The sequence below is a fragment of the Lactuca serriola genome, chromosome 5 (genome assembly GCF_051521515.1).
Source record: "Lactuca serriola cultivar US96UC23 chromosome 5, Lser_US96UC23_V15, whole genome shotgun sequence".
NCBI lineage: Eukaryota > Viridiplantae > Streptophyta > Magnoliopsida > Asterales > Asteraceae > Lactuca > Lactuca serriola.
In genome coordinates this window covers 11,683,030-11,697,711 of record NC_136412.1, presented here as the reverse complement: position 1 = coordinate 11,697,711, position 14,682 = coordinate 11,683,030, and positions in this window count along the sequence as shown.

Genomic DNA, 14,682 nt, shown 5'->3' with positions numbered 1-14,682 from the left:
TAACGTCCCAAAAATATCAAATAAAATTTTCGTTTTTAGATCAACCAAAACATTCATTCATTTCTTTCCAGGGGTAATCAAAGAGTCAGATGTGTTTCAAAGTAACATCAGAATATTAACAAAATCATAAGTGCATAAATTCTAGTGGATGCGATGCAATCATATCAATCCCTTCCCTTTGGAACTAGATGTACCTGAAACATTTAAAATCAGTAAGCACAAAGCTTAGTGAGTTTCCCAAAATACCACATTCTATACATATCAGTGGGCCAAAACCTAGGGTATATTTCAACCCATGTGAATGTTATGATCCAACCATAGTCTAATAATCACTTTTGTTGGTACAGCCCAACTGCAGTCTTTCCTATCATGATCCAACCATGGTCTTCCATGCAAGTGACAAAGACAAACATGTGTTGTGATCCAACCACAATCTTTCATACAAGTGTTGTGATCCAACCACAATCTTTTATACAAGTGTTATGATCCAACCACAATCTTTCATGCAAAACTCACAAGGACGATCTAGCAACTTACATAGTATAGTGAGAAAAAATCACCTCGCACATGATATCGAATACACCGCTCGCAGAGATGAGAAACTGATGCTGTGCCATACCTATCAAAACATCCAAGGTAAAACTTAGTCGACCTTCTAAAACTATCCTTCGGACCAAAAGTCACCAAAGTAAAAAAAGGTCAACGGTTAAATTCAACTTAAGTGACCACCATGTCGTAGTCAACCCATGGCCATTTTGTGGCCATCCAACTCAGTTATGATAAAAAACAACCACCACGTCGTGGTAGTATCCAGATAAAACAGTCACAAATTTTCCCCTTTCCACATCGTGGCATCCATCTAGCCACACCGTGGCTACCACATTTGGACAACTCAATGAGTTATGTCCTTTATCTAAAAAGCTCCTTGTTTAAACTTTCCAGTAAGCTTCTTGGGACCCTAAAGGTCCATAAAAATCCAAACTTTATGGACATGCTTGAACCATGCATGTCCTTCCCTAAACTAGGTCAAAAATATGAGAAAAGTGACCTAGAACCCATGCATTGCTACCAAAACTATACCAACTTCTAGATCCATAGATATAATGACCAATGGACCAAGGAGATCCATAAAGTTGCAAACTTTATCTCTTTCAACCAACTAAACTTAAGTATATACCAAAACATACCAAATAACCTAGATCTATCAGGAAGACATCACCAAGATGAGAACTTGAGAACTCACAAATGGTCTAGAAGATGCACACAAGAAGTAGTGATGGGTAGCTTGCTTGATCTATGCACAAGAGTTCCTTCTTTGTCTTTACAAGACCACAAAAACACCAAAATAAGTCAAGAACTTGAATGAGGGACTAGGGTTTAGGTTTCTGAGTTTGAAGAGTGATAGAGGCTGAGGATGGATGATGTAGCACCCCATTTTCGTCTTACAGTAAAAACGATCAGTTACCTAAATAAACATTTTAATAGAGGATTATTTAGGATAAATAGTCTTAAAGAAATTCATAGTAATCATAAAAGCGAGATCGTACATATAGAGAACGCCCAAATTTGACTTCATATGAGGAAGTTAGGATTGTTAGAAGTTTCAAGGCAACAGTGTGCGAAACAAAAATCGAAATAGAAATCGGCTGATTGTTAGCTGAAACAATCTAAATGAAAGTTGAAGATCTTGTAAATACAATTCCTTTGATATAAAGATAGTCGAGAATGGATGTAGTATGGAAGAGTTATGATTTTTATGTAGATGAATTGTAACGAGTAATCAAATGTAAATCAGAGGAATTCAAGTAATGATCAAGTAAAGAACACATGATGTAAATATGATCTGGTTTCAGATTCTATTACTTTCAAAGAACTTGAGTACAAAACAGATAACATAAGTGGGAAAACTCTCTTACCTACACTCAAGTTCATACCCTATTTATAGGATACTGAAAGTACAAAAAATACTAAGGACTAAACATTAAGTTTGGACTAAACAAGTGCCTTAGTAAATACATATGAAATACAAAGCGTACATTTCAACTCTTTACAATATTTCGACCCTTACAATCTCCCCCTTTGTAAACGAGTCGAACTACTCAATTCGTGATAATCTGAGCAGCGAAGTGCATCGTCCTCCGAATCTCCGAGTACCAAGTTAACACGTTACTTAACTCAGTCTTATCTTCTTCATTATTCTTCTTACAACTATTCATACGAACTATGAAATTCGTATATTGAGAAGTTGTGTAGCGTTCGATCTCTGAAGCTTGAAATAAAAATCCCTTTGCCTTTCCCTTAGTGTCTTTTCCAGAGAATACAAGACCAAAAGGCTTCAAGCATATCTCTCCATCACCATACTTCTTCAATTCTGCTTGTGGCTTCGTAGTTTCCATAGCAACAGTAATATTTCTTCCCATTGCCGATGCCAACTCCACATTGGTCAATGCTAGACAATCATAATAATTGTCTATGAAAATATTGATGTGTGCTAGACCAAGTTTGAAAACATCTTTATTGTGACAACCCGATATTTCAAGACAATATGATGGAACACAAGTCAAATTTAGGTCAAAATTTAACTTTCCTAAAATCTTATTTGGGTTAAATAAAGTAGTAGGAGTCGTATCAAGGTTTTCATACATATAAAGAACCCAAAAATCCGAGTTATAACGAAGAAGTTATGACCAACCGAAGATTCTCGGCAAAACCGGCAATACTGATAGACGTAAAATACGAAGTTTCAATACAATAGTTTTTAGCCTTAGGTATCTAAATAAAAGTTTTAGATATCATTAAACCGTAAACGTACATAATAAGAACGTCCAAATCTGACTTCGTATGAGGAAGTTGTGATTTATCTAAGTTACAGATATAACAGTAGACAACTAAAAACTCGAAATAGAGATCGAGAGACTTTTAGCCGACACAATCTAAATGAGAATCGAAGGGCTCAACAATACTAGCGCAACGGTAAAAAGTCTGAAGAAAACGGACGTCGGATGAAGAAGTTATGGAACTTTAACGGACTTTTCCTGTCCCGACCTATTAAAAATATAATATTAAAAATAAATTCAAAACTAGCCGACGGAGTCTAAACGAAAGTTGTAGATCGTAGTCTCACCTTCGCATGGATTTAAAGAACGTCAAAAACGAAGTTCGTATGAGGAAGATATTAAATTTTGAAGTTTACTAGTTAATTAAAATATAAATTTAATTAAAACCCGGTATTATCCGAAGAGTGAGTCAGCGGTCCGATCCTTCGTACGCCCCGCGTACCCTCGTATGCCCAGCGTACTCAGATGCTAGGCTCCGGTTCGTCCATGTCGCTTCGATGCTTCGACCGAGGATGCGGTCATCCATGACGTCTCGTACGCCCTGCGTACAAGCTTACGCCCCGCGTATGCGAGGCTTCCAGACCCTATAAAAGGGATGCGAGGGTGCCGGCCAATTTTGCTCATTTCCTTACTTTCTCGCGCTGAAGCTCTGCGTTTCAACCCTTGGAGCCATCCCAAAGTCCCGGTTTTCATATCCAAGTATGGGATGAAGTTTTACGCTCCCGAGATTCCTAAGATTCCCGAGAATCTCGAGAGATCCGCTTTCTCGAGTAGAAGTTCTGCTCGGTTTTCGTCTCGCTTTCTTCAATCAATCAAGTGAGTCCATACCCCTATAATCCACACTTTTAAATGTTTTATAAATGTTTATATATGCTTTTAAGGGGGGGGGGGGAATACAAGTAAAACACACGATGATTATCGTATGTTATATAAAGTTTCATTATACACTTTTTATCAACGGAATCACATGTGATTTATAACTATTATAAAGAAACTTTCGTATGCAAAATGTATCACGATAGCATCATATCTTTTGAAATGAAAAGTGTTGTTATTTATGTATAAATCAAACACACTTCTTATACTGTATATATATGTGTCCACCTTTGGCACTACAAAAATTATATCTTTCATAACAAGTGGGCATTTCACTAGGGATTATTATACAAACGAGACACACTTTTACAAAACTATAATAGGTATAGTTTTGTGACAACATCACGAACTTTTATATACTAGAAATACTATTGCAAGGAGATACATTCATATACAAGAATAAACGAATATTTTCATAGATACTTCAAATAGTTTTCACAAACGTTTTTACATGTTGAAACACTTTTAGAAACTGTCTTACAAACTGTATCTTTCTTTTTTGAATCTGTTATAGTTGTGCTTCAAACAAAGGTTTTCTCACATTTAAACTGTCTTGTCAAACGGTTTTCGAATCGATTTATAAACTGACATCAAGTCATAAATTCTTATTTATTGAACTTTTCAAAGGTTTTACAAAACTTCTTTTATGCTTTTACATTATAAAATGCATGCCTCTATATGTATAGTTATATAAGAAATGTTTAAAATAATTAGGAAGGCTATCCACCCTGTTTCCTTTTCCTCGATTTGGATGTGGTCTGGTGGGATTTCGGGTACTCTTCCGAAGGTCGTTTAAATATTAGTTATATATCATGTGTACATATATAGTCATAAATGTTCCATCAGTTAATTTAGTTCCGATACTCTTGGGTAACAAGGGTGTATAAACCTACTTGGACACTCATCAATTACATTCTAGTAAACTATTATAGGAATAGTTTAGAGTATACAAAACATTATCCCTATTATAAGAAATTACACCAGAGTCAGTTCATTCATGAGTCTAGACTACATGCTATATGAAAGGATACTCTTATAGAGATTCCGCTTACATGAATATGATTACATAGATACGCTTAGCTGAGTACATTTACATAGATCATATATGACGAGTTACTACTACATATGATACATGTAGATACTGTTATATAGATCACCTTCTTATCTTTACCTTGTGATGCAATCACATAATCGACGAGATGAACTGGACTTTATATCCTAGTACCAAAGGATACCTTGAGGGACTAACCATTCCTATAGCCACTGTTAGCTACAGAGGATGATGACATATCTACGGATGTCTACGGTTGATCAGTTTATGGTGAGTTTCCACGCCGTGTGTATCTTTACTTAAGGGACTAACTATTCCTAAACCCAGCTGTTAGCAACAGAGGTAAATGCACATCTACGGATGTCTACGGTTGATCAGTTTACGGCGAGTTTCCACGCCGTGTGTATCTTAGTACCAAAGGATACAACATAAGTTATTATTACTTTTAGAGTTTTATAATAATAGTTAAACAGGGAAAAACCGTCACATTTTCAAGTGATGCGCACTTTCAAAACAGTCAGGTCTTAGTAAAAGACTACTTTCAAAACATTCGGGTCTTGGTAGAAAACTACTTTTATACTAGTAGGAAATATGGGATTTTCTAGAGTTTTCATACTTATACTAAATGTTTCATCAATCATTCACCAGTCTTTCATAACAACTAATCAAATCAATGACATTAAATACTTATGAACTCACCAGCTTAAATGCTGACCTACACTTTCAAAATAACTTGTATTCTCAGGTTATAAATAGACAGGTGCCGATGCAAGGTTTAGAGAAGACGAAGCAGTCCAGACTCGTCTTTTATTTTGATCAGTTATCATGTTGTCTTGTACTATAAAAGAAAACACTTGTAACTAAAATTATACTATTAATGCAATGGATGATGTTGTTGCTTGTTTACTACTTTACATTTGTTGTGATGCATACATGACGTCCTCCGCCCCAGAACGTTTCCGCCGTTCTTGGTTTTAGGGTGTGACATTTATCAGTTCCCTTGAGTTGAGAAGCTTCTATATCCTTACGTATCAAAGCTACTTCAATCAGGTCGTTCAAGTTCATTAGAGGAAAATCAGCAACAGAAAAATCACATCTTTGATTATTTGCACGAACAACATGATATCTAAATTTTTGAATCATGTTTTCGAATAAAACGTCCTTCGTTATGCTCACAACTTTCTTGATCTTATCAATGACCAAACCTTATCTGGCTCCTTCCCAAGAACTACATAAAATCTGATCTTCATGTGAATGAAGTCATCTTTGTTGTCGAACTTTTCAACAAGCTTGTACCGAGCCATGATGAACATCATCTCATTTATAGGAAAATCCAGTTGGCTTATGTTAGTGTTTGCAATCAAATAGCTTTTCTTTGGATTCTTCTTAAAAGCATACATTTGATTGAATGCTACCCTGAATTCTATGTTTTCATAACTATAGAGCTTATTCGGATCTCCTTTCTCCATGCCAGGAGGATCACTTGCTCCTAGCCTCAATATGCTTTGTATTTGTCTATGCTTTTGTATTTATGCTTCTAACTCATCCTTCTTCTCTTCCTTGGACTTTTCAATAGCAACACCTTTCCCTTTACCATCATCCGAAGGCTTTGGTTTAGATGAGCTTGAACTTCCTCCTTCAGTAGAAGAACTAATAACAATTCCCTTAATAGGTCTTGTTGTTGTTTTGATTGATTCTGTTATGACCTTCGTAACAAAAGGAGTTGAGACTTGAGTTTATATAATTTTAGATGGAATTCCTGAAGTTATAACTTTCAATTTATCAGCAGCCTTTGTGACATTTGAAACTTTGCTTTTGCCTTCATTGAATTTCTTTTCTTCCCCTTGCACCCCTATGATAGCAGGTGGGGCATTCGAAGGCAGCATTTGAGCAAATTTCGTTATAGGTGCTACAGCCTTCTGAATGACTTGATCAAGAACATTCAATTTCTGAGTAAGAAACTCAGGAGTTAAAAAGGACTGTGGGGATGGCTTCGAAACAATACTTTTGAGTTCACCAAGCAACTCCTTCAGCTTAGCAAATTGTTCTTTATCATCCGAGGCCTTAGCTTCGATAGTTGGTACCATGATTTTAAAAGTTTGAATGAAATTCGTCACTGCCCCAACAATAATATCGACCTTCTGTTGAATGGAAGTATAACGAGCATTAACTTCACTAATTTCCTGAGAAACTTCCTTCTTCATTTCTTCTAACTTGAGATTAACGTCTTCATGAACCTTCTTAACGTCTTGTACAAACATCACATGACGTTCGTTTGCGACATTGCGAAGTTCTTTGATTTCTAAATCAATCAAGTCTCCTTGAGCTTTCACCCATAGCTCATTGTTCTTATCATTCGTATCTAGCTTCCTTTGCAATCTAAGCTCAACAACTTTTAACATTACGTCTACCTTGATCCCGGAAACCGAATTCTTGGCTCCTGAATCGGCTTGTGATTGCAAAATTGAATTAAGTTTTCGATTTAGGATCTTGAACTGTTTTCCTGACATCAGCATGTGATCAGGAACATCCTCCTCTTCAGAATCAAAATGAAGATCATCAAATGTTCCTCCAAAACCTCCTCCGTCTGTTTCATCATTGAAATTTGGCTTTGGTGGATTAGTGGATTGTGACTGAAAAGGAGTATTGATAGGTTGTTTAAGGATGTTTTCAAATGTGGGTGATGTGGTGATAGTTTGAATTTGAGTAAAGAAAGGAGATAAGGTAGTATCTGTAGTCGAAGAAACTATAGAGAAAGTGATAAGAGGAATAGATTTAGAAACAAGATTTGTATTGTCGACACTCATAATGACTCTGACACCCATATCAGATACGTTTGTACCAAAATCATAAATGGGTACCTTCTCAGAAACTGAATTGGTAACACCAGTTTTGAGTGGAATAGAAATAGTGGAGAAAATGGTGGTGGTTGGTGAAGCTAACGAAGAAATGATGGGAGTAGATACCTTTGGAGAAATTGCTAGAATCTCGCTGTGGGATGACTCGTCACGAAAAACCAGTTTTCGTTTCTTGCGCTTCTTGGAAATGTACTTTGCTACATCCTTAGCTCTTCTCTTTTTCGACTTTGGAGAGACAGGAGCCGGTATTTCATGAATCTTCATCCCCTTTCGGTTTAACTGAGCCTTTCGTATGATTGAAGATGAATCATCAGATGACTTCCTCAATCTTTTTAAAACACCGGATTTTGAAGGTACTAATTCCTTTGATGATTCAGCAATAATCAACGCCTTCTCTATCACATATTTCTTCAAATCCTTTACTTTATCAGTATCATTTTTCTTTGGAAAGTTAGCCTTTTTAGGACTTTCAGAAACAAGAACAACACCATCACTTTGTTTCGATTTCTTTGATTGTTTTGAAGACCCTGCAGCAACTTCAAGTAACACCCCAGTTTCGACATCAGGGTTGATGGTCTTCAAATATTTCACCAACACTTCATTTGTTGGATCAACCTTCTTCAACATGCCATCTGGAATTCTGGCAATTTTAGGGAACATTTCTGAATCATCCTCGACTGACTCCGGAAAGTGATACTTTGTAAAGTTCACCTTTTCTTCATTATCAGGAACTTGAATTCCCTTTTTTTCGTAAATTTTCTCAAGAATGAGACTCTAATACCTCGCACAGGAGATACCTTCACCATATTAGTATTCTCCAGGCTTTTCACAAACTCCTTCCATAATTAAGTCACATAGTCAACATTGTGATCGTAGTATAATCCCATCACCATTGCGTAGACTTCAAGTCTTCCTTTGTCAAGACCAACACTTCTGCCACTTAGACACCGAAGATAAATGCCAAAGAAGAAATTCCACATACAGGGTAATCCGGACTTCCTGAAATCACTAATTTTTGTGAGTGGGGGATGATGCCTCATCTCGTTGAACATAAACATGATCTGATCATTATTTGGTTTGAAGAATGGTAGAGAATTGGGGATATTCAAGAACTGAGTGAACATCTTCTTGGTCAGACAAATTCGTTTCTCATTCACAAGATTAAAAGTAATCACATCTGTTGCCTTGCTGTAGGAAGCAGTTGAAGCAGCCATGGATAACCATGTTATCGGAACTGCGAAAGAGTTGAACATAACAGTAGCAAGACCAAAATTTTGAAGAGCAACTATCAACATCTTCAACTCCTCAGGATATAGTGAAATATGACCCTCAACCTAGTAATTAGTACTTTAAATCTTCATGATTGGTTGTGAAAAAACTTCGTCAGTAGTGTTGGTTTGAATAGCAGCCATTGATGAAATCTTGAAAATTTGAGAATTAGGGCTTTTGTTCATCTGAGAGTTTTTGAAAGCGTAGTGATCAAAGGGAAAATAATTTCCTTTTATATGTAACCCCAAAAGAATTGCAAACTATTTCATTAATTAGTTTTCCACGTCTTTCCTTGAAAATTGCACCACTAGCCATTATACACGCCATATCAGATAAAGTACCTTGAAACTCTGCCAAACGGTTACATGAAAACTGTTCGTGAGTACCAAGTGAATAAAATCGAAAACCTTCAGCATGGAGGTTAGGCTCTTTCGTTTTTGGGCTTAGAAATGAAGTCATTTTCCAGTCCTGTGAAATCTTCAGCCTGAGTTAGTATTACTTAGAACCTCAGGGATTTCGTGAGTGCAATGTGCCAATGAAATAAGATAAGAATCAAATTTAACGAAAAATTTTGTATCTGTGTTGTCAAAAATAAAATTTTGACACGAAAGCAGTTAAACCCCAAAGGTTACTTCGTTAATTATCAAGAGAGATAATCAACTGCTTGTGTGGTTTCCTATGAATTACAATCGAAAACTTACAGAGAAGTATCGAAGGGCTTCTTTTTCAAGGCTTCATGGGTAGCTCAAAAATTTCATTACATTTCATCCTTCACATCAGGTGAGTAATTGCAACATAAATTACTTGTTTGACCAGTGTAGTCGGTGACAACTATGCTTTGGAAAATATTTGAAAGTCACAAAGGATAATAATTGATACTCACACAGAAATCATATGCAGAAATTAAATTTTGTAATTGGATCCGCTTGGGAAACAAATGTCGTAGGCTTCGAACATTTGGTGAAGACCACTCAAAACAAAAGAATATGATTTGGAGTATCGAAATTTTTGGTACTGAAACAAATTTTTCGTGAAAATCTGGAACATAGTTCCCCGTCAATTTCTTAATTGGTTAGAAAATTGGGTTTCACTTTCATCACGGCCTCATGAACCAAGATCATTAACACATAGTTTTGATATGTCTAAGTCATGATTGGATTGTTCAATGACCTCTTGGACATACGTCATTGTGTGTGAAAAGTGTTAGAAATTTAAGATAAAAAAGTCGGTTCAAGAATTTATTGTACCTCTAATTTGAGTGGACCAAACAGTAAACTCTTAACTCATTTGAGAAGAGTAAGGTAGCTCAGTTGACTAATGTGAATCCAAGCCTTATTGGGAAGAAACTTTCGGAACGAAAAATATCATTAAGGCTTTCTAAATCACACATTGAGTCATTGGAGGCTTGGGTCTACATGCTGCAGCATGCTTCCAGGGACAGCTTAACTAGTACAATGAAATTTTGAAAACATACCTTCCGTTAGAAAATCAAGCATGACCCTTGAAAAATATTCGTGAGAACCTGCAGTTAAGAAAGATCAAAGCAACAACAATCTTTTCGGATTTTATATTTTTGAAAAGAAAGAAAAATATTTTTGTGATTTTATATTTTTCAAAAACTAAAACAAATAACAAAAGAAAATCTTTTTGATATTTTTGATTTTTCGAAAATAAATACAAACAAACGAAAATAATTTTGTGTTTTTCAGTTTTTCGAAAATAAAGACAAACTAACGAAAATTTTAAGAATGTACCAAACTAACGAAACTTTTCAGCTCCAATTTATGAAAACGAAGCGTGTCGAAGCACTTAACGTGAATAGTAACCTCTTAATGATTAATACTACAAGAACCTGAATCATTCTGCACTGCCTATGAATCGACACCTTTTCAACTTACTTCTTTGCCATTCTTTCGAAATTAGTCCTGGAACAGAACTTGATTCAATCATGCCCAATCCTGTCAAAATTCTAACAAATGATTTTTCATCCAATGGTTTTGTGAAAATATCAGCAAGCCGATCAGTTGTTTTCACAAAATGAACTTCAATATTTCCATCTTCCACATGATCCTTAATAAAATGATAACGAAGTGCAATGTGTTTAGTTTTCGAATGTTGTACTGGATTATGACAAATGCGTATAGCACTTTGTGAATCACAATACATTGGAATCTTCTTCATGTTAATTTCATAATCACACAATTGGCTCTGGATCCATATGATTTGCAAAGTGCAAGCGACAACTACAACATACTGAGCTCCAGCAGTTCAAATTGCAACACATGTTTGCTTTTTCGATTTCCAACTTACAAGTTTCCCATCCAATAACTGACATCCGCCATTTGTACTTTTCCTATCAAAAGTACATCCTCCCAGGTCTGAATCCAAAAAAGCTTTAATGAAAATCCTGATTTTGAAGGATACCATAATCCTAACAAAATTGTTCCTTTGAGATAACAAAAATTATTTTTCACTGCAGTCAAGTGTGGTTCTCTTGGAGTTGCTTGATACCTAGCACAATTGCATATAGAAAACATGATATCAGGTCTACTTGCTATAAGATAAAACAATGAACATATCATACTTTTGTATAATGTAATATCAACAACAGGTTTGTCTAACAAAGGTGTTAGCCTTGTTCCAACTGTCATTGGTACTCTTAACTTCGTGCTATTCATCATCCCAAATTTTTCGAGTAAATTCCTTGTATATACCTCTTGATTGATGAAAATCCCTTCTCTGCTTTGATGAATATTTAAACCAAGAAAATTATTGATTTTACCTATCATGCTCATTTCAAATTGGTTTTTCATCAGGCTTTCGAATTTAGTAGACAAAGCAGGGTCAGTAGAGCCAAAAATAATATCATCAACATAAATTTGAACAAGCATTAGATGATTCCCAACTTTCTTTCGAAATAATGTGGGGTCAACTGATCCTTGTTTAAATTTTGATTGTTTTAAGAAATCGGTAAGAGTTGCATACCATGCTCTCGGTGCTTGTTTTAACCCATATACAACTTTATCTAAAATATAAACATGATCAGGATGTTTTTCGTCAACAAATCCTGGAGGTTGTTCTACATACACCGTTTCTTCGAGTTCACCATTAAGAAATGAACATTTTACATCCATTTGATAAACGTCGAAATATTTATGAGCTGCATAAGCCAAAAATATTCGAACAACCTCGAGTCTTGCGACAGGGGCAAAGGTTTCTTCATAATTGATACCTTCTTGTTGCGAATAACCTTTAATAACTAATTGTGCTTTGTTTCGAATAATATTCCCATCTTTGTCGGTTTTGCTTTTAAAATTCATTTTAATCTGACAATAGAAACATCATTAGGTTTAGGAATTAATCTCCAAACCTTGTTTCGTTTAAATTCAACCAATTCAGATTGCATTGCAACAACCCAATCAAAGTGTTCCATTGCAACCTTAACTATCTTTGGTTTTATTTTGGAGATGAAAACATTAAACATGCAAAATTCTTGATGAGTATCAAGTACCTCATTCTTTGCACGAATTTGAGCTCTTGTAAAGAATCCATCATGTGGATTTCCAATGACTTGTTCTTTCGGATGATTTCTTGTCCACTTTTCCAATGGTCGATATGCTGGATCAAATTCCAAAGGTGCATCTTCGTACATCTCTTCATTTTCAGATCCTGCAATAGAAATATTATCATTTAGGTCATGAAATTTATCATTTTGATTAAGATCTATGGTTTCACTATCATCATGCTCCCCCTCGGCAAGATTATCATTCTAATGCTCCCCCTCAAAGAGTTCATTCATACCGTTATTCTCCCCTTGAAAGAATGCTCCCCCTCAACAGTTAAAGGTGTATTCAAGTGCTTCCCTTCCACTTGAGCATCTAGCATGCTTTTTGTGACAACCCGAAATTTTCATTTTTATAATTTCCACAGTCAAACACTTCAAATATTAGTCAAAACATTTCAATACATTTTTGGCCGGATTTAAGTCCGTTTGGTGTTTTATTTTATTTTTTGTCAAATGATTAAATAAAAGGAAGTGTCGTTATTAGTGAGGTGTAACAAACAAAACAACCAACACATTAGCTAGGAGTTTACGGCCAAATAATTGGTGTTTGGGCCGTAAACACCTTTTCCCCAAGGACTCATGCATATAGCATGAGCTTACACCCTTTTTCCTCATTCTCCACTTCCCACCTCAAGAACACGAGGCTTTTTCTCTCAAGTATCATAAGTCCATTCTTCCAAATCCGCCAAAAGTGTAAGTTTTCCTTCCTAAATTCGTTCATATAACACTTAATCTAGTGTTTATACATCATTTCATCCATGGATTTTCGATTTTTACATAGATCTTCAAGTATTCTTCAAAACACCAAGAACACCAAGAACACACACTAGTGTTCTTGGGTCCTAAACACTCTTACAAGCTTCCTTTAAGTAAGTATACTCTTCCTAATTAGTTATTTGCTTAGTGTGCTTATAAACCCATGGAATGAACACCAAAAATCCCCAAGAACATGTGTTTACGGTTTAGGGATCTCCCAAAACCGTAAACACCCCCAATGGGTGTTTTGATGCCCCTAACACCTTCTAATGCTTGGACAAGAGGCTAGAAACTTGCATGCATTATCTAAGAACCACAAAACACGAAAAGGATGAAGTGGACAAGAGTTTACAGCCGTCAACCCAAGGGTTTACGACCGTAAACTCCCATGGAGTGGTCCAAAGGCCGCAAACTCCAAAGGAGTGCCATTTCGAGCCCTAACCACTTCTTAAGCCTTTGATTCAACCCTAGAGTACTTCTTTATGAAACATGAGACCTTGAAACACATAAATACACCATTCCCATGAGTTTACAGCCGTAAACTCATGGGGGAAATGGTCCAGAAACCGTAAACTCCCCTAAGGGCTACCATTTGAGGAGTAAACTCGAAAGTGAGGCCATACTCTCCTTAGATACAACCCTTAACACTCCTAGCACTTGAAACAAAGTGTTTTCATGCATTAGAGTGTCTTTACTTACTTAATTAGTGATTAAATAACTAATTGGATACAATTATGTATCACTACATGTTACATAGGATCCGCATGTGTGTTCAAGTCCTCACTTGACACCAAGCATCCTACCTGGCACTTCCATCCACTCCACTCACTGCAGGTGAGTTCATACCCCTTAATCAACCTTTTAAATGTTTTTAAATGCTTTTATGGGGGGGGGATACAAGTTGAATCAAACAAGTTATAGTATCAATCACATGTTATTTATAAATGGCAACGAAAAGGATTTTCTATATTTTTAACTGCTTGTTCAACAAAACTGCTTTAAATGTTTATCAAACTCATTTTCATGTTAAATTGTTATAAAAATATTTCTAAACTCTTTTAAACTTCTTTTGCTCCCAAACCATATCTACACTAATATATTTATATAAGTAAGACTTGAAGGACTTAGGACTAATAGCTCACCGTACTTCCTGTTCTTGTTTGATTGTGGACTTAGGGTATATTGTTATCTGTCCGACTGTCATTGAATTCTTAGTTATATATTATATATATTTATGTTGGATATAAAAGTTTTCACTTCAGTTCAATACCTTTGTGTATCAAAGGCATGCAACCAACGTTTCTATTTAACTATAATAGGTATAGTTAAGGATTACCGCTCATTACTACTATTACCATGACACTTACTAAAGTTAGTACAGTTATGAGTCAATACACGCTAAATACTATGTAAAGAGAATACTATATACTATACAAGAGAACACTCTATTCATTATACCAAGAAATACAT